The following is a 23,466-nucleotide window of genomic DNA, read 5'->3' as shown; positions in this document are numbered from 1 at the left end:
ACTACTGCCATGATTATACTCGTGCTTTCTTCATCTCTGTTACCACACTGGTTACGTGCTTCCAAAGGCTAAAACACTCTCCAGACACTGCATGCCAATAGTAAATCATGAGAAGACAAGAATGGAATTAGCTCAGCTGACAGATTTAGAAAGCAGTGAATTAGAGAAGGAATTAATACATCTTGTATTTTACCTAAAAAATGAATGGTGTTAACAAACAAATGTGGTTTTGGCAACTGAATTCTACAATGGTACGTGATCACATCCCAATTCCACTTCTGTATTTCAATACTCAAGCAGATGCTGAGGTGTAAAATTACAGTGGTGCTTCCAACAATGACACACTGTAGAAGAGCTGTCAAGTAGCAACTTTTTTTTTCCCCAATAGGTAACATGCTTTTTGCATAAGTAAAGACCATACATGTGCCCCGGTGGCGCAGTGGTAGGAATGCCATGTTGCAACACCGGAGGCCCTGGGTTCAAATCCCCTGTGGCGCAAGTGGTAGAAGTGCCGCTCTGCTACACAGAGGCTTGAATCCCAGGGGTTGGACTCGATGATCTCTAAGGTCCCTTCCAACCCACACAAGACTGTGATACTATGATGATGATACATTTTTAAGATCATTCAAACTGAGTTTCTTTACACCAAGGATCAACATTATAAATATATGTATTTATTGTAACAGCATCCATCCCACACATACCTACAGTTCAGTAGGCATCTGCACACAATTACAGGCTTGTAAACATGCCTGGCATGTGACCCAGCTGCAGATGCAATCACATAATCACACCTCTAATCCCTGAGCAGCCTCTGGAAGCACAGTTATCATAAAATCAAAAATGTTTGCAGAACAATACTAACGTGACTATAAAGTATGAAGTCATCATACTACACTGATACTAGGAATAATAAAACACACGATTTTGTACACTAAATTTCCATTTAACGATCCTAATAAACTAAAACAAATAACCCATCCCACAGCTGTCACCAATCTAGCTAAGCAAGGCAAGTACTTTTATGCTCATGTGACAACTATGAAGATTTACTATCTTAAATATCTTGAAATCTCAGAAACGCAAAAAACTAAACTATTACAGCACTGCCAAGATAGCAGTTTTTCCTGTCCAGGCACACAGTCACACTGTTTAACCACACTGCATCACAAAAGCCAAGAAGTGGTAGAAGTGCCGCTCTGCTACACAGGAGGCTCAAATCCTGGGGGTTGGACTCGATAATCTCTAAGGTCCCTTCCAACCCGCATGAGACTATGATACTGTGAATTACTTTTCCCATAGCTCAGCTAAAATAATCTTTAGGATTACATTTATCTAAGAATTTCTCTCACGCCTCACTAATCACAATGATCATTAGTAACAGAGGTGCTTTTTATTTACAGCGTGACACACACCACAGCTTTTGGAGTGTTGCTTTACAGCCTGGAAACAGAGCTGGAAATAAATATAAAGCAGAACTTCAAGACATATTGTCAGTTCATACAGATGTATTAAGCTCAACTAAGCAAAAGAAAAGCAGTCAGTGTTTAAAACTGAGCTCAGCTTGCTGCTGTCACTTGATCTGAAGTGACTGGCTAAATTACTAAAACCACAACTGAGTAGTTTGGCAAGCTGTCTTACGAACATTCATTCACTTGTATAAAAGAAGGTCAACTGATTTAAAAAGCTCCCGAATAGCAGGAAGGTGGTGGGAAATACAATGGAGCATATAGAAAGCTAAAACTAAAAATAGAGCTGACAAATTGCTGACCAATTGGTTTCTTACACTATGGTAAGTATATCTCCTTCTCTGGAGATATTCAAGACCCGCCTGGACGCCTACCTGTGTGACATGGTGTAGGGAACCTGCTTTGGCAGGGGGGTTGGACTCGATGATCTCTAGAGGTCCCTTCCAACCCCTACAATTCTGTGATTCTGTAAAGTTGCACAAGCTCACCTGCTACTTGGTTCCATTTCCTTGTGTAGTTACACATGGTCTACAACAGGCACACAAACCAAAATGGAATGTAACTCATTAAAGCAAGCACAACAATACTGCTAGCTCACATAGAGGAAACAGGAGTGTACAACAGTGAAGACATTCCTTCTCCATTTCTTTCTTCTTTTGCTTAAATTTAGGCAATGATGAACTGAAAACTATTTTCCCTGATTCTGTAGATGAGGAACACAGAGATACAGTGTGGCTTGACTTCACTGCACAAAAGGTAACATACAATCTCAAGGCAGGAGAAACCAGGTTAGAGGAGATCTTTATACGCAACACTGAGACTGCCAGGAAATTGGACTAAAGCAAAACGCATGGGCAAGCATATTAACAACACCTGCTGCTAGAAAAAAAAAAGAAAACAGGAGCTATAATCAATGATATTTCCTCTTAGATACACGTCTTGTGCTGCTTGTGCACTTCAGTATTTGCTTTGTTTTATTATTTTCTCTTTATTATGGCCTGACATCCTTGTAAACCACCAGATAACACCAGTCCATTTAGATGCTATCTACTGTTCTTCCTCTTCTGACAGAAGGCATAAAAAACCAAACCAAAACAACAACAAAAAAACCCAGATCTAATCCTGCCATGGTGCTTGCAACAAAGAGACAAAACAGGCACCATCTTTACAAGGTGGAAATAGACTTAGTTTGCAGAGAAAAGTATCTTCTCCTACAGAGATCCAACAGTTTCAAAACAAGTCACAAGTTACTTTACAGCCTTGCTCGCAATTTCTGTCCTGTAAGGTAGCATCATTTTTTGACAAGAGAACTTACTTGTTCCACTGCTTGGAAAGGAAAGGAAAGGAAAGGAAAGGAAAGGAAAGGAAAGGAAAGGAAAGGAAAGGAAAGGAAAGGAAAGGAAAGGAAAGGAAAGGAAAGGAAAGGAAAGGAAAGGAAAGGAAAGGAAAGGAAAGGAAAGGAAAGGAAAGGAAAGGAAAGGAAAGGAAAGGAAAGGAAAGGAAAGGAAAGGAAAGGAAAGGAAAGGAAAGGAAAGGAAAGGAAAGGAAAGGAAAGGAAAGGAAAGGAAAGGAAAGGAAAGGAAAGGAAAGGAAAGGAAAGGAAAGGAAAGGAAAGGAAAGGAAAGGAAAGGAAAGGAAAGGAAAGGAAAGGAAAGGAAAGGAAAGGAAAGGAAAGGAAAGGAAAGGAAAGGAAAGGAAAGGAAAGGAAAGGAAAGGAAAGGAAAGGAAAGGAAAGGAAAGGAAAGGAAAGGAAAGGAAAGGAAAGGAAAGGAAAGGAAAGGAAAGGAAAGGAAAGGAAAGGAAAGGAAAGGAAAGGAAAGGAAAGGAAAGGAAAGGAAAGGAAAGGAAAGGAAAGGAAAGGAAAGGAAAGGAAAGGAAAGGAAAGGAAAGGAAAGGAAAGGAAAGGAAAGGAAAGGAAAGGAAAGGAAAGGAAAGGAAAGGAAAGGAAAGGAAAGGAAAGGAAAGGAAAGGAAAGGAAAGGAAAGGAAAGGAAAGGAAAGGAAAGGAAAGGAAAGGAAAGGAAAGGAAAGGAAAGGAAAGGAAAGGAAAGGAAAGGAAAGGAGTCCAAAACCTGTCTCCTCTCTATGCAAGTTGAATCCCCACCAATTGGAGTACACTTATTCGTACTCCACAGAACATTACAGCAGGAGATACTAAAATCTGAATGATAATGAAAAGACTACGCAACTGTTAAAATGATACTTATTTTAGCAAGCATCCTTTAAGTCTGCATCTTGGCTACTAATTCCATTAACAACTAAGTATTAGTAAATGCTTTATTAGATATTTATGATTCACTTCCTTCACTAAGCAACTGGATGCAGCTCTCACTACACGACACACATAAGAAAACAAATTTTCAATGCAATGAAACAGTACAGAAATGGTACTACCAAGCAGCAAGCACTAACTTCCCAGAAGTGTTCTGCAGGATACCAGGTGAAACTAAAAGCTGTAAGCACAACTGAGCTTGCATGCCAAAAGAATCTTGATCATAATTATGACGTTAGTACCAAAAGCCATGAAGATGAAGAATCACAGAATGACCCAGGTTGGAAGGGACCTCAAGGATCATGTAGTTCCAACCCCCCTGCCTGGCAGGGCCACCAGACATACACCTTTACTAGATCAGGTTGCCCAGGGCCCCGTCCAACCTGGCTTTGAACACCTCCAAGGACGGGGCATCCACAACCTCCCTGGGCAGCCTGTTCCAGGGCCTAACCACTTTCCTAGTGAAAAACTTCCCCCTAACATCCAACCTAAATCTTCCCTCCTTCAACTTGGATTCGTTTCCCCTAGCCCTGCTATTGTCAGCCTTTTCGAAGAGTTTACTCCCCTCCTGGGTGTAAGTTCCCTTCAGGTATTGAAAGGCTGCAATGAGGTCACCCCGCAACCTTCTCTTCTCCAGGCTGAACAAACCCATCTCCCTCAGCCTGTCCTCATAGGGGAGGTGCTCCAGCCTCCTGATCATCTTCGTGGCCCTCCTCTGGACCCTTTCCAAAATCTCCATGTCTTTTTTTTTACTGAGGGCTCCACACCTGGACACAGTACAACAGATGGAGCCTCACGAGAGCCGAGTAGAGAGGGACAATCACTTCCCTATCCCTGCTGACCACCCCTCTCCTGATGGAGCCCAGGATCCCATTTGCTTTCCGAGCTGCCAGAGCGCACTGCTGGCTCATGTTGAGTCTCTCGTCCACCAGGGCTCCCAGGTCCTTCACTGCCGAGCTGCTCTCAAGGACCACTCCCCAACCAGAGGAATGTAATGCTGTCCCAGCTGAAGAGATGCTCAACAGCTCCTACACAGGATAAGTGATTTTCAGCATCAACTCTTGCTCCTACATCACCAATGGATGGCCACATTTAACTTGTAAGACATTCAGAATGGGTTTTGGTGTAAGATGTATTTATACCTGCTAAAATACAATGAGACCTCCTACAAAACTTCCACAAAATGAAAACTATTCTTTCAGCAGGAGCTCATAGAAAGCATAGAAAGAAGCCAGAGGTTTCAAGGAGACTGAAGACAGCAGTCACCATTTACAAATACCAATGTCTCACTTTGTCACAAAGAAGTGATATGATTTTAGAGTTAGCCACATTCAGAAACCAACTGCTTTACATGAAAATTGATATTCAAACAATAAACCTAAATGTCTTATTCCTCTACACCTTCACTGTTCTTCATCCTCCTCCCTACTAAAACGTTTGCTCTGCTGTACATAAATGAGTTGCTATCAATAAATCTGAAAGAATTTATTGTCCATTTGCAGAGTAAAGGCAGCATAATCAGGTCAGTTCTGAGATTGCTTTTATTTCCATAATGGCACACAGCTGCACTTCACGCATTCAATGGTACAGCGTTGGGCATTTGATTTGATTTATTCGGGTGCCCCACAGCAAAAAGCTTTGCAATGAAGTTAAGACTTGAGCAATTTTCTCTTCTTTCTACCTTAAAAAAAGTTTTAAGGCAACTGTTTCAACTAAATCATCAGCTTTACCGCTTCTGAAAGAGCCATAATAAAATTCTGACTGAGTTAATAGCAATGTCATAAACTACAGTTAAAAATAACCAGATGAGCAGAATTCCTCTGATAAGCATCCCACGGGTTTTTATATGACAAATCTTGAATATACTCTGTGTTAAGTACACCAAGTCTACTACACACCAATGACTATTTTGTTCAAAGCTCCATATGTACAAAAACACTACAGGATACAATGAAGACCGTTTCTGTAACATCACCAGCCTCAAACTTTTTCATTCCACTATGTCACAAAGAAACTGATTGAAAAACATATTTATACTTGCGGTGAATATTCCTTTTCATGCAAAGACCAAACAAGATACTAAGTAGCATTAATTTCAACTTAAATGAGCTGTGTTATAATCAGCTCATATAACTGACAACAAAGTCAAGAGCAACGTCTATTATAGAGGCTGCCTGTATACTGTACTTGCTAGAACTCTTATACCCAAAGGAAAAGTTAAACAACTACAAGGCATAAAGAGAAGAAAGTGCTACGAACACCAATGCAACGCTGTTTCACACCTGACTGTTGCTGGCCTTGTCTCACTCTGGCCACCTGAAACTAGAAGAAAACACTTAGATTAGAAAAATACATGGTGAAGTGAGAAAACAAGAAAATCTCCTTTTAGGATCCATAGCAAACACATGCTAATTGGAGGATATGATTCTACACAGAGGAAACAGAGGAGGGAAGTAGAGAAGCACACACAAACAGGAACAAAAAATATGACAGAAATAGGGAGGGGGCAGACAAAGAAAAAACAAGGAAGATGAGAGCCAGTACAGAGCAGCTCAGAGATCACAGAATCACAGAATTGTAGGGGTTGGAAGGGACCTCTAGAGATCATTGAGTCCAACCCCCCTGCCAAAGCAGGCTCCCTACACCACGTCACACAGGTAGGCGTCCAGGCGGGTCTTGAATAACTCCAGAGAAGGAGATTCCACCACCTCCCTGGGCAGCCTGTTCCAGTGAACAACAGAGATTAACAACAGTGCAGAGAAACGCAAACGAAACACACTCTAATCACCAGAAAATACAAATGTCCATTTTTGAAGTTTTAAATTAAGTTTCCACCACCCAATCGCCTACATTTCTGTGACACATCTAATTGCTATAAAATCACGTGGACAAGTTACACTGTGTGCACCATTGCAGAGTTGGTTAAGAAACCGTAACACAGACTTTGCCCATTCTGTGACACACCTGGATAACTCTTTGCACGAATACCCCAAAATTGAGAGGCCATGCCAGAAGTCACATAGTATATAGCACCATATTAATTATATTTACCTATTAATTATCATTTTCGTATGATTATAATAATATAAGCATATGAATAGATATGATTATAAATACACATGTATAGGAACACAGATGCTTGAGTGTGTATTGCAGATGAGGACTTTCTCTACCCAATTTTCTAGTGAAACAGAAAAGGTACCTTAAAATAAGGCAAGTCTGCCACCATTTATATGCCTAAATAGATAGAACCAAACTTTTTAAAATCTCTGTACACAGAGATATCTTCCCAGAAAGTCCATTGGAGGACAAGCTGAGATAATTTCCATCTTAAAATAACAGATGAATGTGACCCTAGCAGAAAAAGAAATGGTCTTGCACAAACAGAAATCCAACATTAAGGCACTCCTTTTTCACCCCGTCACTAAAACAGAAGTTTCATTCTACCTTATCTTCAGCCTTCTGTATAACGAATATTAACAATATACAAATAAGTCTGGTAGCTGGGATGCTTTAAGAGTTTTCCTAAGCAAGTTCTATACCCCAGCCATCAGAGAGGGAAATCTTGGTAGTATAGGATAACTTTTGACTAATCAACATCCAGATAGAGCTTTAGGTGCCCTGTTTGTGGAACTGCTTCAATGGCAAATCTCCATAAGGAAGTCTAGATACTTGAGACGCTCTTGTTCCCTAATCACAGGTCATAAACAGGAAAGCCAATATAGATAATGGAAATATCAGACCATGAATAGAATTGTTCATCTTAAAACACTAACGCATCCCTGCCAGAATTACTGTATGGCTTCAAAGGACTTGGAGAATATCCAACAGCTTTCTTGTATTCAAGCTTCTCTTCCATACAGAGACTAAATCAGGTGTTTTAATATCGAAAAAGGCATGCTGAGAGATCACAGATGGCAGCAGTAAAAGGACAGCAACCAATGCTGAACTCTTCCCCAAATGATACTGACTTGAATTTCCCATTGTAAATAACTGTTGTGCTTTTCTGTGTGCTCCAGCCAGAGCATGGGAATGAAAACCAATTTTTCTGACGTTCAACAGCCTCTGTATTAGAAGCTTTATGAATTTCAGTCACTCTGCTACATACCAGCTTGAATAGATTCTAAAGACCATGCCTGGCCTCTCATTTAAAACATGTTATGACTTTGATAGGTTAAGAAAATCTATATTTGCAGTATAGTTTGATTATTCCCTGACACTGTATGCAAAAACAGGTTGTCAGCAGTCAGGCCATGTTTGTTTGATTCTGTTGGGCTGGTACCAGGCCAGAAAATTTCAGAGCCAGAAGATAAGATTAACACAATTCCTGGCTGAGGCATACATGACTTTTTATGAATAGTTCGAGTATAAAAAGACCAATTCTCTGATGATGCAGCTTGAATCTTCCACCTGTAATCATGAATTTTACCATGAAAACACTAAGCAAATCTGTTGCTCTATACATCTGGGCTTATAAGAGAAAATTAAAAGGAAACAGGTCCTTTGGTGGAAGCCAGTCTTTTGGCAGTTGAATCTGCATGGCTGCCTGGTGGTAAAAGTTATGAGCAAATTTCACTTTCATCAAATCAAGCAACAGGAAAAAAATCTGAATGCAAGGTAAATGAATGAAGTGCATTTCCTGAAACATTCAGAAATAGTAAAACAAGGAACTTTTCAGGATAGAAACTTTTCAGGATAGTCTCCATTCACAATTTCAGTTTTTAAAACATCTCAATTTAATTCTACACAAAGAATATTCTTCCAAATGTGAGTTAAACATGCATGTTAAACACTACAAGCAATCAGTACATCTCTAAAGCCAGATCATTTTTGTGCTGATCTGCCCCCCTTTACTCCATTAAGGCTGGTAAGATGAACTGCTCTGATTTCATTTCCCTTTGAGGAAGCTATCCTTATAATCCTGCTTTAGAGAAAGAAAAAAGAAAATTAGGGCTCAAAGACAGTTCAAAGTTAAAACTGTTACTAACTCACTCTATTCTTCAAGATGTTTGGATTATTTCAATTTGCTAAAACAAGACGGTGCTGTCCAGCATCTCAAGTTAGGCATGTTCTCTAAATGCGATACTCATTTTTGTTGTGTCAGACCTCTCCTTTCTTTGGTGTCAGCTTGGTAAAACAGTAGCAAAAGAACTGTTTGAAACATTCCTTACACTACTCTACAATTTGTGCTGTGCTCAGTGCTATTCACTGACAGAAGAATACAAGAATGAAACAGATGACCAATAGTTTGAGTAGTTGCAGATGCTTAAAAGTCTTTCCACTTCATATGGTTTAGTGGTTTCCTCACTTAAATGCTGCAAAAAAGGAATCCCAGTGTCAAGCTAGTTCTTTAACTAACCTACATAATTCATTACTTTTCTAAAGTGGCAGTGTGCATGTTGTTTTCCAAAGCAAAACAACACGGAACATATCCAGTTGTTTACCCAGATTCAGAAAATTTGAATGTGAAACACAGGTCTCTTGGTCTAACTCCCTGGAGTCTTAGAAAAGCATCATTTGCTGAGGACACAGATTAAAAAACATTGATGACATAACTGCCTACAAAACTAGTGTATATAGCAAAAGCCTAAGTATCAGGAAAACCTAAGGTTTAAATTAATTTGCAGTTGCCTCTTATCACAGAATCACAGAATGACCCGGGTTGGAAGGGACCTCAAGGATCATGTAGTTCCAACCCCCCTGCCTGGCAGGGCCACCAAACATACACATTTACTAGATCAGGTTGCCCAGGGCCCCGTCCAACCTGGCCTTGAACACCTCCAAGGACGGGGCATCCACAACCTCCCTGGGCAGCCTGTTCCAGGGCCTAACCACTCTCCTAGTGAAGAACTTCCCCCTAACATCCAACCTAAATCTTCCCTCTTTTGACTTAAAACCATTTTCATGTGTCCTGCTATTGTCAGCCCTTTCGAAGAGTTTACTCCCCTCCTGGGTGTAGGTTCCCTTCAGGTATTGAAAGGCTGCAATGAGGTCACCCCGCAACCTTCTCTTCTCCAGGCAAACACATCAGCCAAACACACTGCCACCACAGTACTCCCCAACAGCCAAGAACCAATAGACAATGCCTAATGCAGAAACATGCAGCATGAATCACATAATCGCTCAGGTTGAAGGGCCACCTGGTTCAAACCCCACTACTGCAGGCAAGATTGCCACCCTCTAGAGATCATGCTGCCCAGGGCACCATGCAACCCAGCCTTGAACTTCCAGGGATGGGGCACCCATAGCTTCTCAGGACAACCTGTTTCACTGCCTCACCACCTGCTGGGTAAAGAACTTCCATCTCATGGCTTATCTGAACCTACTTTCTTTTAGCTTGATACCACGTACCTCTTGCACAGTGACAGGATTAGATTTCAGATATAGATTTCAGAAGCAAAAGAGTCAAAAGCAAAAATATGTAAAATTAACATTGTAACCTGATGTTTTGATTTCTAAATCAGTGCAAATGATCACACCCCCTAATCAACCAAACAGCCCCAATGACTTCTTCAGACTTTAGACATTCAAGGCCCATTACTTTGGTGTTGTGTGAACAGCTTATCCTTCTTACTACATATTTTGCCTGATTTCCAAGTTAATTTAACAAGTTTCACACTCATCTTGAAAATTCATAATGAAAATTATTATTGCTCTCTATAACTTCCTGAAGGGAGGTTGTAGTGAGCTGGGGGTTGGCGTCTTCTCTCGTGTAATCAGTGATAGAACTAGAGGGAATGGTTTTAAGCTGTGGCAGGGGAGATTCAGGCTGGACATTAGGAAGTATTACTTCTTGGAAAGGGTAGTCAGGCATTGGAATGCACTGCTCAGGGAGGTGGTGGAGTCACTGACCATGGGAGTGTTCAAGAAACGTTTGGATGTTGTGTTGATGAATACGATTTAGCTGGGAAGTATTGGTAATGGTTGGGCTAGGTGATCTTCTAGGTCTTTTCCAACCTTGATAATTCTGTGATTCTATCATTCTGTGAAAATATAAACTGAACTCTGTACGTGCATGCCCCAATACAGGATACCAGTTACTTTGCCTGATAATGTCACATTTCCACAACCAATCATGCACTTCAATCAGAACAATTTTTCAAATACTTAAAAATTAGAGAGACAAAAAATAAATAAATAAATAAAAAATACTTTAGTGAGTCACTGCCCTAACAGTCAACACACTTCCAAATAGGCATAAGAGTAAAGACATCCTTCATGCAGTTACACACACTTGGATCAGCTCATTCAAAAAAAGGCTCAAACACCACACTATGGACTATTCCTTTATATCAAAATATTTCCTACATACATAATGGTTGTCAAAAATTGAACACTGTCAAGAATCATATCATGCATTTTTGAATTGGACTCAGGGTGAGAATGTTTAATAACATGAACAATTTTAATAACATGATACAGCAAAATACTATTAAAATTCAAATGATTACCTTTGACTTTCAAATGAATGGAATACTGAACATCCAAATGTTTTTATTTTCTCTCTATTGTGGGTTATCACAACTGAGAAAAAAACAAACAAACAAACAGCAAAAACCCCACAACAAAATTGCAGAAGAGGAGATGTGTTTCTGCTCTTGAACTCTGGAAGCATGAAATCATAGAATGGCCTGGGTTGAAAAGGACCACAATGATCATCCAGTGTTAACCCCACTGCTATGTGCAGGGTCGCCAACCACCAGACTAGGCTGCCCAGAGCCACATCCAGCTTGGCCTTGAATGCCTCCAGGGATGGGGCATCCACAACCTCCAATAGCTACAAAACGAAATTTAATTTGAGGAATTAAGTTTTGGAGTGATAAAACCTTTTGTTGCAGCAAGTATTTATCAGCACAAAATACTGTAGTACAAACTAACAACTGAATTGGGAGATTACACAAGAGCTAACTATTACATAGGACGTCTCGTCTGACTATTTCATAATAAATTTAATACAATGATTTTCTTGTTCAACATCTTCATCAACGACCTTGATGAGGGGACAGTGATCACACTCAGCAAGTTTGCTGATGACACGAAGTTGGGAGGATTGGCTGACACACCTGAGGGCTGTGCAGCCATTCAGCAAGACCTGGACAGGCTGGAGAGCTGGGCAGTGAGAAACCGGATGAGGTTTAACAAAAGCAAGTGTAGAGTCTTGCACCTAGGGAGAAATAATTGCATGCACCAGTACAGGCTGAGGGATAACCTGCTGGAGAGGAGCTCTGCTGAGAGGGACCTGGGCGTCCTGGTGGACGACAGATTGACCATGAGCCAGCAGTGTGCCCTTGTAGCCAAAAAAGCCAATGGCATACTGGGGTGTATTAAAAAAAGCGTGTCCAGCAGGTCGAGGGAGGTGATCCTTCCCCTCTACTCTGCCCTGGTGAGGCCCCATCTGGAATATTGTGTCCAGTTCTGGGCTCCACGGTACAAAAAAGACAGGGATCTCCTGGAAAGAGTCCAGCAGAGGGTCACAAAGATGGTGAAGGGCCTGGAGCATCTGCCCTATGAGGAGAGACTTAGGGAACTCAGTCTGTTTAGCCTTGAGAAAAGAAGGCTGAGAGAGGACTTGATCCAGGTTTATAAATCCCTAAGGTGTGGGGGCCATAGTGGTGAGGTTGGTCACTTTTCAGTAGTGCATGGGGACATGACTAGGGGTAATGGGATGAAAGTACAGCATAGGAAGTTCTGCACAAATGTGCAGAAGAACTTCTTCACGGTGAGGGTGACGGAGCACTGGAACAGGCTGCCCAGGGAGGTGGTGGAGTCTCCTTCTCTGGAGATATTCAAGACCCGCCTGGACGCCTACCTGTGTGACGTGGTGTAGGGAGCCTGCTTTGGCAGGGGGGTTGGACTCGATGATCTCTACAGGTCCCTTCCAACTCCTACAATTCTTGATTCTGTGATTCTGGAAAGAGAATTTGCTTCTCTTTTTTCCCATATGCTTGTTCCTCCCAATGCGCAAAGAAGATAAATAGCAAAGTGATTGATAAACTGATTATTAAAGCAAAGCTTTTCTTTACAAACACCAAACAGTGGATCAGCTCCCTCATTCATGTCAAAAACACAGAAAACCTCGCGCAAGTATAGATACACAACACTGGGCCACAGGCAGGTGGCCATGTGTGAGAGTCATCAGACCAAAGTGATCACGAGGAGATCTGGCCAGGAGCATCTCAGAAGCAGACTCCTCCCTTAGGTAAGACAGAAAGCAAGGCAACAAATGAGACTATTTCATTATCAGATCAGCAGAAGCCACACATTTCTCACTCCTTATAGCAGCTTTCTGTCTGTCAGGGATAGAGACAGCTCACAGTTGCTGCAGGCTTTGAAAAGACTGATGTGACTGACCGGTTACACTACTGTTTTAGGCACAGAAGAAAACTGATAACTAGAAATTTTATCTACAAGGTTAAGTGATAGAGCAGTCAGTATCCTGTGACATCCCAATGACCTACATTCAGCCAAACCAGGAAGCCCAGCTTGCAGAGGAGCTGATTGCTTCCAGTTTCCCTGAAAACTTTCTGTTCCGAGTGATCATTTTCTTTTGTTTGTAAGAATCAGGAAGAGGTCTTAGCTTGATTTTTATTGCGGTCATAGTTACCTACCCAGGTGAGTTGAGAAGGAAGCAAGTAATCAAGAATCACAGAACAGGAGCCAATTTACACAGGGGGGCAAACTGTACAAACTATCTATATGTTGCTGGGAAAATGTTACTAATTTTATGAGACACAGAGAAGTGAAGTGAGTTTAATCTAGAGTCATGAAAAAATTAAGCCTCATGTATCACTGCTGAAAAGGTACTCAATAGCAAATGTTAAAATTACAATAAAACATTCAGAAATTATCCATCATTTACATGTGTCATATTATAATTCAAAGCTGAAGTTTGCACTTTCATAAACTCATTTAATGCTTTAGCATTGTTTTTGTTCATAGCCACCAACTCAACATCCACAGGAACTCTAGCTGAACACTGGTTAATACAATTGTAATTCAACTGTTTTACATTTTTCTTAACATATTGCTGAAATAACCACAACAATTCCAACAGATGAGTACCTGTCTACTGAATAGCCACTCTGTCATGCTGTATGGAAACACCATCAGGTAACCAAGCAACTAGAATATTCTAACACAGACAACATAAGGCCATCGCTATTTACTAATAAATAATCAAAAGCATCATGGTCAGTTTTCTGATCGCCTACAACCACTTACAGCTTACTAATAATAATTCAGATTATTTGCAATTATATAATGTTTATATAATTCACGTATTTTACAATACTTAGAAATTATCTGACCAACATTTAACATTGAAAAAATAAGACAGGAAAGAAAAAGATTCCAGAAAACAAACAAACCCCAAAGAACCCAACAACAAAATAAACAGGAAAAGAGACCAAAAGTCTCCTACATGCATTCCCCCCCACCAAAGCACGTGGAATTCTCATTTTCTGAGCAGACTAAATAGCCTGTGCCATAAATAGTTTCACTTAAAAATGAGTGCAGCTTATGTAAGCATGTGGCACTCACCATAAGCATTTTTACTGATAGCAAAAACATTGGCCAGAAAAAAAGTATATAAACATAGTTCAGAAAATAGCATCTAAAAATTAACTCAAAATACTATGCGGGTTTATTGTAAACTGCTGCTGCCAAATTTTAAACAAATACTCTATAAGTGGACAAGAGGATACAATTATCAAAGGCTACAGCAATGACAGTGTGTCCAGTTCTGGGCTCCCCAGTACAAAAAAGACAGGGATCTCATGGAAGGAGTCCAGCAGAGGGCCACTAAGATGGTGAAGGGCCTGGAGCATCTCCCCTATGAGGAGAGACTTAGGGAACTGGGTCTGTTTAGCCTTGAGAAAAGAAGGCTGAGAGGGGACTTGATCCAGGTTTATAAATACCTGAGGTGTGGGAGCCATAGTGGTGAGGCTGGTCTCTTTTCAGTAGTGCGTGGGGACAGGACTAGGGGTAATGGGATGAAAGTACAGCATAGGAAGTTCTGCACGAATGTGCACAAGAACTTCTTTACAGTGAGGGTGACGGAGCACTGGAACAGGCTGCCCAGGGAGGTGGTGGAGTCTCCTTCTCTGGAGATATTCAAGACCCGCCTGGACGCCTACCTGTGTGACGTGGTGTAGGAAGTCTGCTTTGGCAGGGGGTTGGACTCGATGATCTCTAGAGGTCCCTTCCAACCCCTACAATTCTGTGATTCTGTGAATGGAGTGGCAAATTCTTTTGATACTTTCCTGTCATCTCCTTAACAATACCATCCCTCCAGCAATCCCCATAGGAGGATGGATAGGGTTCCAATGAATCCACAGCTATTAATTAAAAAATAAAATAGAAAAATGTTTTCTCTCAGTTTTGAAAAAGAAATAAGCACACAGAAAGTTCCCTTTGTGAAGATACGAATTACTTAAAATATGAGAAAAGTAGGAGAATTTCTGCTATCTTTTCATTTTCTTTCAAGAGGGGAATCATCCATTGGACTTAACAACCTGGCCAATTATGTTAACTAATCTTTGACCTCCTGCTACCAGCCATTTACGAGAACAAACTGCACCAGGACTTTAGCAAATGATGAGCAGAGACCTCAGTTGCACACATACCATAAGCTGCCATCTCCATGCCCCGATCACAGCTTGGGTAACATATGCTCTTCAGAGATCTGTCAGGCATTTTTGTTACAACTTTTACAGCAAGCAGTCCCAGTTAGGGGAAAACAGCTTGCAAGTGACTGGGTGGCTCCTCCAGAAACAGCAGTACTGTTTGTCACACTGCTAGCAAAGCCTGTGTGGTTGGTCCCAGCAACAGACAGTGATCACTGAAAGAACAGTGAAGATCCCTCAGTGCCCACATCAGTACAGGTGGATATTAACCACTCAGTGGTACTAAAAACATCAAAGGGCTGCTCCAAACTTGCTAAGAGCAAGTTTCATACTAGTAGTTGGTACACTTGATGAATTAGTGACTTTTGTAAAGGACAAGTTTAACTCCCCCTTATGGAACCCTTCTTCACAGACAAAAGGCTGGTTACAACAGAGCTTCACTGACTTTCCGACCCTTTAATTTCTGTCTCTCCTCTTTCTTTCAATACAGTAGGTCATTTTGAAGACTGATTCTGGAAGAGATATATATATATATATATATATATATATATATATATATATATATATATATATATATATCTCTTCCAGAATCACAGAATTGTAGGGGTTGGAAGGGACCTCTAGAGATCATGGAGTCCAACCCCCCTGCCAAAGCAGGCTCCCTACACCACGTCACACAGGTAGGCGTCCAGGCGGGTCTTGAATATCTCCAGAGAAGGAGACTCCACCACCTCCCTGGGCAGCCTGTTCCAGTGCTGTTCCAGTTACTGTCTTACTTAGGTCTCTTAGGCCTAAGGCCATCTTCAGCCTCATTCACCTCAGCTCCCAAATCTGAAAAAGGATTGGCAGGTGGAACATTCACTTGACTTGGAACTTTCTTTAACGCAAAAGCGATTGCTCTATCTAGTGAGGGCTTCAGAAGCACCAAGGCAGATTTTGTTTTAGATGGTCACTCTGATATTTTAAAAGTAATTCCAATGCATAATGATAAGCTAGAGACTTATTTCTCACAGAGCTCTCTTCCTCTAAACTGGATATACCAAGAAAGCAAAAGAAAAACAGAAAAAAAACCACATAAGGAATCTAAACATGAAGAGAGACTCATCTCACTGTCATTAACTGCTAGTGGAACAGGTACAAACTGAAGGTGAGCATCTCCAATACAGGAGTAAAAGGAACTACAAAGTTACATACATCACCCTAATGAGTTACTCAAAAGCTCATAAACTCAGAACGCGTGAAATGGTTGCAGACAAGCAGTGAGATTTGTTTTGAAATGACTGCACAGCTCACTGCTGCTTATGGAAAAAAGAGAGTAAGAAAACTTCTATGACCGATTATTTCACAATGTTGTCATGACAGAAGGAAACAAAGCAGAGATGCTCACTATAAGAACGGTTGCCCAATACTGCCCACTTGAAACTTACTGATAAGCTACAAACTCGTGCCAATCTACAAAAGCATTAAAATATTTCTTTGTAAAACCAAGGTGTTCTGACTTCAATTAAAACACACAGCCAACAACCCCTAGGTTATTAAAGGCACATCTGTACATCATGGGATCACCCAGAAGCAAAGACTTGATTTTGTACAAGTGGCATTTTTGTAAAATTGCTAAGGATCACAGAATCACAGAATGACCCGGGTTGGAAGGGACCTCAAGGATCACGTAGTTCCAAACCCCCTGCCTGGCAGGGCCATCAAACATACACATTTACTAGATCAGGTTGCCCAGGGCCCCGTCCAACCTGGCCTTGAACACCTCCAAGGACGGGGCATCCACAACCTCCCTGGGCAGCCTGTTCCAGGGCCTAACCACTCTCCTACTTCCCCCTAACATCCAACCTAAATCTTCCCTCTTTTAACTTAAAACCATTTCCCCGTGTCCTGCTATTGTCAGCCCTTTCGAAGAGTTTACTCCCCTCCTGGGTGTAGGTTCCCTTCAGGTATTGAAAGGCTGCAATGAGGTCACCCCGCAACCTCCTCTTCTCCAGGCTGAAGGAGAAAAAAGGAAAAAGAAAAAAGGAGATTTTAATGCCTTCAAGGCATCAGTGGGAAGAAAGATGATTTTTGACATAGAAATGTTAGTTAGTAACAACATACCCTATTAACCTTTCTTTGAACAACTGTGAAAGAACAGTGAAACTGTACAGAATTACCACTTTGCCTTAACTGTGCGTGTCACTTTTGACCTGCTGATAGCAAGAATAACCATTCCATCACAATGATCTTTGGAGTTTCAGGCAAGAAAAACAAGCACGTTTCAACAGCAATGCTCTAACACGCAGCCCACAGCTTCTGCAAGCTCATCTTCAAGATCACACGTGCAAAAGGCGAATTTTAAGATCCTTTCAGAACTTGCACAGAATCCAGGTAAAGGACAACACTCTCTTGTACTATTATTTACTGCATGCTTAATACACAATAAATAAATATAAAAAAGAAGAAAACCCATCCCTGACTCTTCCAAGTCTTAGAAGTAAACAGTCATGCTTGAGTTAAGCCAAAGTAGACAAGTTCCCCATAGAACAGAAATAATCATACTTGAGGTTTTATGCACAGTGTGACAAATTCAATGACACACAAAGAATAAGAGATGCCTTTCACAAGCTATTTTCAGTAGCCTAAGACATTGTAAACCAGTAAAAATGTCTTTAACAGATGAGACTTCAGGAGAAATACCTCCAAATATAACCAAAGAAAGATTAAAGCCACAGCCAGATTAAAACATTACCACAGGTGTGGATCTCTTCATCAAATCTGAACAGTCAACACTGAAAACATTCTAGAAGGTATCCATACTTTTTCCACCAAAATACATGAGACAAATGCTGATAGTCTTAGATATCTTTTTCTTCTTCTACAAGTAACCTTTATCCAACCATGATTTCACAGAAACCAATCTGCTTTTCAAATTAATATCCACTTCACTAGACGTACAATTTCATTTGACTGCAAGCATTTCATTAAAGCATATTGACTGTGGAACATGATTGACTGAAAGTAATCAGCCAAAAAATGTGTTTAAGAAAATATTCTCAATTATCCATCAGCAAGCAAAGCATGTAGGTAGCAAAGCATGTATGCTCTAGCTGTGATAGGCTACTGAACACTGCTATAGCACAATGACCTTTAACTCTGTAGCTTTACTGTTTGCTTACTGCTTTATACAACCTCTGAAAAGAGTGAAAGAAGTAATTTTGTTATGGAAGAGTCAGGTCAGGACAGAATCTGGTAACACATTAAAGATGCTTTTCAAATGCCACTACTTCAAATTCAGGCCACTAGAAAATAAAGCCCACTGGAATCCAAAAGCAATTGCTTCTTAAGAATAAAAAGCCGCGCGTGCTACATAAACTTAATGGAGATGAAATTCTTTGCTTTTATACTGTACTGATAGGTTGGCTGTTACAAAACAGCACTTGAAGCAGGAGAAATGTTTGAAGTCATAATCAAGGAGATGCGCAAACACTGAAACGTTAGGTCCACTCTGACATCAAACTGAGGCTCACCCCAAGCGATCTATATAGTATAATTTATCCTTAAAGAATGAAAAAGAACAAAAAGAACTCCCCGATAATCTTGACCTGTATGGTTTATGAGCAACATTACAATTTGTCTCACCATCTTATTACACTCTGAATTTTGCCTGATGCTTGCAGCTCCTCATGCCAATAAAAAGGTTCAGCATTCATGAGTCTTCTGGATACTGATACTACAGTGCCATCTTTTAAGCACTGACTGGCACAGCACAGGAGTTGCTGACAGATTAGGCATCTCCACAGAATAGGGGATCGTAAAGGATACTTTGTACCACAAAACCTCCTACCAGAGCAGCATCAGCTCTAACATCTTTTGCCTTATTCTGGAGACAAATTTGCAGGCTGCGTATTTAATGTGAAAGCCTTTCACACTGTTAACTCTGCAGGATACTTCAAGGTTTGGCAGAATTTAAGAAGCTGTTCTGGAAACGTTTTAAACCAACAACTTTAACAGTTGAATAAATGACTCTAAACAAATATTTCTGAACTTTCACCTTTCTACGTAGAACGCTTTCCATATGCAGGCTGCCACTATGACATTACCACACATGCAGTCTCAACAATATGATAGTCTTTCACAAGCCAGTTAACATCCATTAGACAATATTTTATTATATTATGCCTCCACAGAAACGAGCAAACAGAAAATCCACGTTACACGGGTAACTACCAATTCCCAGTTTAGGCTTTGTACCTCCCTGTTTGTGTAAGGGCAGTAATAGGGACAGGAAAACACTTCGCAAAACCACAAGTAGCAGCTATTTCTACACTGTGACCTGAAACACCTGCCTACAAAAGCACTACAACAGATGTTTCTGAATAAATCGGAGGCTATATACAACTCTCAGTCTCGTTCAGTTTATCACCTGTCAAATGCAACAAAGTCTTTCACTGTAGATGTATTTACTTACATTTATGTGTGTAAAGACAACTATGTACACAACAGACGCTGCGCTTACTTCAGCTCACAGTAGTGGAAAGAATGTTATATAGACACTCCTAGAGCAAAATGTGTCATGCTATAGTAGAGTTGGATGACTAAGCAGACATGATAGAAATATGCAAATCCACATCCAACGAAGAATATTTTTGGGGCTACATATCCTATTTCAAATACACACTGTAAATCATTACGGGATCAAAACTGGGAGAAAGCATCTACAGCTCAGCTCAACCAAAAACTTCCTTTTGTTCCAGATCTACGTAGCTTTTGAGAGGTGGCGGAGGCAAGCTGTTATCACACAACCTTAAGAAGAGTGTATTATTCTTTTGAAAGAATGCAAAAGAATCATTACAATCAGCACAGACATATTGCCAAAACTAGGCAGAAAACAAGGTAGGTTTTCACAACGGCTATTCAACTCATCTCGTCCTCCTCGAGATGATGACTGACAGAAAGAAGAAGCCTCAATGAGATCTAGGAAACAGGAAAAAATGGACACAGACCTCACAACACCCTCTTCACAGAATCACACAGAATCACAGAATAACCTGGGTTGGAAGGGATCTCAAGGATCATGTAGTTCCAACCCCCCTGCCTGGCAGGGCCACCAAACATACACATTTACTAGATCAGGTTGCCCAGGTCCCCGTCCTACCTGGCCTTGAACACCTCCAAGGACGGGGCATCCACAACCTCCCTGGGCAGCCTGTTCCAGGGCCTAACCACTCTCCTAGTGAAGAACTTCCCCCTAACATCCAACCTAAATCTTCCCTCTTTTAACTTAAAACCATTTCCCTTCACGTTTATCTGCAGTCACCTGTATTAAAAGTTACAATGTGAGCCAGATGAAAACAAATCCCAAAAGTGCAATCAACGTACAGAGCACACCTACCACTCTTATCCATATCACGGTGCTTAAGACAAAAGATTTAAGATTAAAGACGGTCAAACTCATTATCCTTCACTAATGTGTGTAAAAACTGACACGTTTTATAGAGGAACTGAGACAGCCTATACACACACAGTCAGATTATTCCTTAGATTACTGCCCTCAGCCAAGAGGGCAGGACAGGGGCTGACTTTAAGAAGTGTTGCGAAATACTTAATTTTTGAGAACCCTGTTCCTCTCTCACTGCTAAGAGGAAATGAATTGGATGTTTCTTTTTTTTTACATGAAATATGCTAACACTCCATGTTCTACTAACTGTACATAGTTCTACTAAGCCCTCTGAGAACAGCACCGATCAAGTGGACCTGTTACAAGCCTATGAACAAACACTTACTACTCAATTTCAATCACAATAGATGCCAGCACTAAAAATAATGGGCACCTATCAGCACACCAACAAGATGGGTCAGCCTATCTACTTATAGATAGTAGATTTGAAATGGACAAAGAGGGGAAGAAGAAAACCTTGAGGCAGACCTCAAGAGAAGCCTCTGGACAGAGCATAGAATCATTTACAGTTGGAAAAGACCACTAAGACCATCTAGTCTGACTGTCAACCCCATCACCACCATGCATGCTAATTGGTGCTCCTCAGTGCCTCACCTATCCTTTCCCTAAACACCCCTAGGGACAGTGACCCCACCATCTCCTTAGGCAGCTTCAAACAACATCTCATCACTCTTTCTGAGAAGATTTTTTTCTTCATATCCAACCTGAACTTCCTCTAACACAACTTCAGACCATTACCTCTCATCCTATCACTGTTACCCAGGAGAAGATGCCAACCCACACCTTGCTACAACCCTCTTTCAGGTGGCTGCATAGCTCTCCTTGAGCCTCCTCTTCTCCACACTGAACAATCCCAGTTCCTTCAATTGCTTGTGCTCCAGACCCCTCACAGCTTCACTACCCTTCTCTGGACACACTCCAGGGACGCAACGTCTTTCTTGTAGAGAGAGGCCTAATACTACTAAACTGAACACAGTACTCAAGGTGTAGCCATGCCAGTTCTGAGTACAGAGGGACGGTCACAGAATCACAGAATTGTAGGGGTTGGAAGGGACCTCTAGAGATCATTGAGTCCAACCCCCCTGCCAAAGCAGGCTCCCTACACCACGTCACACAGGTAGGCGTCCAGGCGGGTCATGAATATCTCCAGAGAAGGAGACTCCACCACCTCCCTGGGCAGCCTGTTCCAGTGCTCCGTCACCTCCCTTGTCTTGCCGAGTTTACCACTATAGCATAACTATGCCCCTTCTACCTCCGGAGCCAAACCACCACAGCAGCAGCATCATGCTGCAGTCAGCCCATCCAACACACAGCAACAGCACCTTTACCAGCGCTTCCATTTATTTACACCCCCTTTATCTCGCACCGAGAGCAGCCCACGCAAACCAGGAGCCCTCCTGGAAGCCACCCACCCTCTCGCCCTGAGACGAAGAGCCTCAAAAACAAAACGCAAAGTTCTTCCCGCCGGCTGCGTGGGTACACGACCGCCAACACCGCCACCCGCACCTCCCGGCGCCGCGCCCCACAGCCTCCGATCCGACCCCCAGGCCGGGGGCAGCCGCCTGCTCCGGCCCGCTCTCACCACGTTCCCTGGGCCGGGGAGACGGCGAGGAGGCACGGAGGCCTCCCCTCCCTCCCGACCGTCTCTCACCGTATTGCGCTGGGAGCTCGGCTCCGGCGGCGGCTGCATGCCCGCCCGGCCCCTCGCTCTGCCCCGGGCCTCCGGGACGGCGGCCGCTGGAGTGAGAACGGCGGCCGCTGGAGGGGGGCGCCCCCCCCGCTCCTGCTTTGGGTGCGGGGGAGCTCTCCGGTCCGCCCCGGGTCTCCGAGAAACAGGGGGAGGGAGGGAGAGGGGGAGGGGGCCTGGAGCGCGGCCGTAAAGCGCTTCCGGGATGCGGGCGGCGCCGCACGCTCAGTGAGCGGCGCTGAGGCCGCCGGCCGCGCGGCGAAGGGGAGGGGCCAGGCCCGGTTCCGGCATGGAGTTCGATATCGCGAGGTTTGGTGGAGCGGGGCTGGGGTTTGAACGGGCAGCGGGGTTTGGGGCTGTGAGGGGTTCACTCAGTGCTGCTGCCCGCTGATATGGCAGCCCTACAGGCACAGCACTAAGACACAGCCCTAAGGCAGCGTGGTGGGAGATGTAAAAGCACGATCCAACAATCCTCACCACCGGGTGCCCTCGTTCACAGCCCCCTTCTAGTCAGAACTAATGGGAGCAGGCACGGAGCTGCCTTGTTTCTCAGGAAAAGACCTGAGGATGGCAAGGCAAAGAGGTGGAGGGAGCGGTCACGCACCTTGTATTGCCATCACTCGCTGCTCACGTCATCTTCCTTAGGCTGGAGGCTTTGTTCCTGTGTCAGAGGTTGTGTAACGTTAATTACGGAATTCCTGATTCCTGCCTTGGAAACCAGCCAGACCTGACTGGTGCGTTTGGGGAGGCGAAAGCAGGAGTAAACAGGATCTCAGTGCAACAGTGCTGTTATCTGCAACTGATTCTTTCCTTTTGGTCAGGCTTCCAGATCCCAAAATGCATGTTCTGCAGCAAAAATAAAATATGTGTGTATATATAAAACCCCATGATAAATAAATAGGGCCACTAAGATTGTGAACAGCCTGGAGCATCTCCCCTATGAGGAGAGACTTAGGGAACTGGGTCTGTTTA

At 42.4% G+C, this 23,466-nt stretch overlaps 1 protein-coding gene across 9 annotated transcripts in view; it reads right to left on the bottom strand.

Moving 5' to 3' along the window:
- TAB3 (TGF-beta activated kinase 1 (MAP3K7) binding protein 3) overlaps positions 1-23,154 on the bottom strand; it is a 44,463-nt gene extending 21,309 nt beyond the window's left edge. For 6 of the 9 annotated variants that reach the window (XR_001559559.2, XM_015885099.3, XM_015885107.3 and 3 more), the window contains exon 1: positions 22,459-22,781. The gene's annotated coding sequence lies outside the window, so the exon portion shown is untranslated. Of the gene's footprint in view, positions 1-22,458; positions 23,053-23,098 lie in introns of those variants that run through there. The other 3 variants (XM_085549821.1, XM_085549796.1, XM_015885094.3) reach the window with 3 other exon arrangements.
- Between the last annotated feature and the right edge of the window lie 312 nt (positions 23,155-23,466).

Source organism: Coturnix japonica, chromosome 1, assembly GCF_054131305.1.
Source record: "Coturnix japonica strain WE chromosome 1, WE-NBRP24, whole genome shotgun sequence".
Taxonomy (NCBI): Eukaryota; Metazoa; Chordata; class Aves; order Galliformes; family Phasianidae; genus Coturnix; species Coturnix japonica.
The sequence above is the reverse complement of the archived record's forward strand: the minus strand, read 5'-3'. Positions and strand labels throughout refer to the sequence as shown.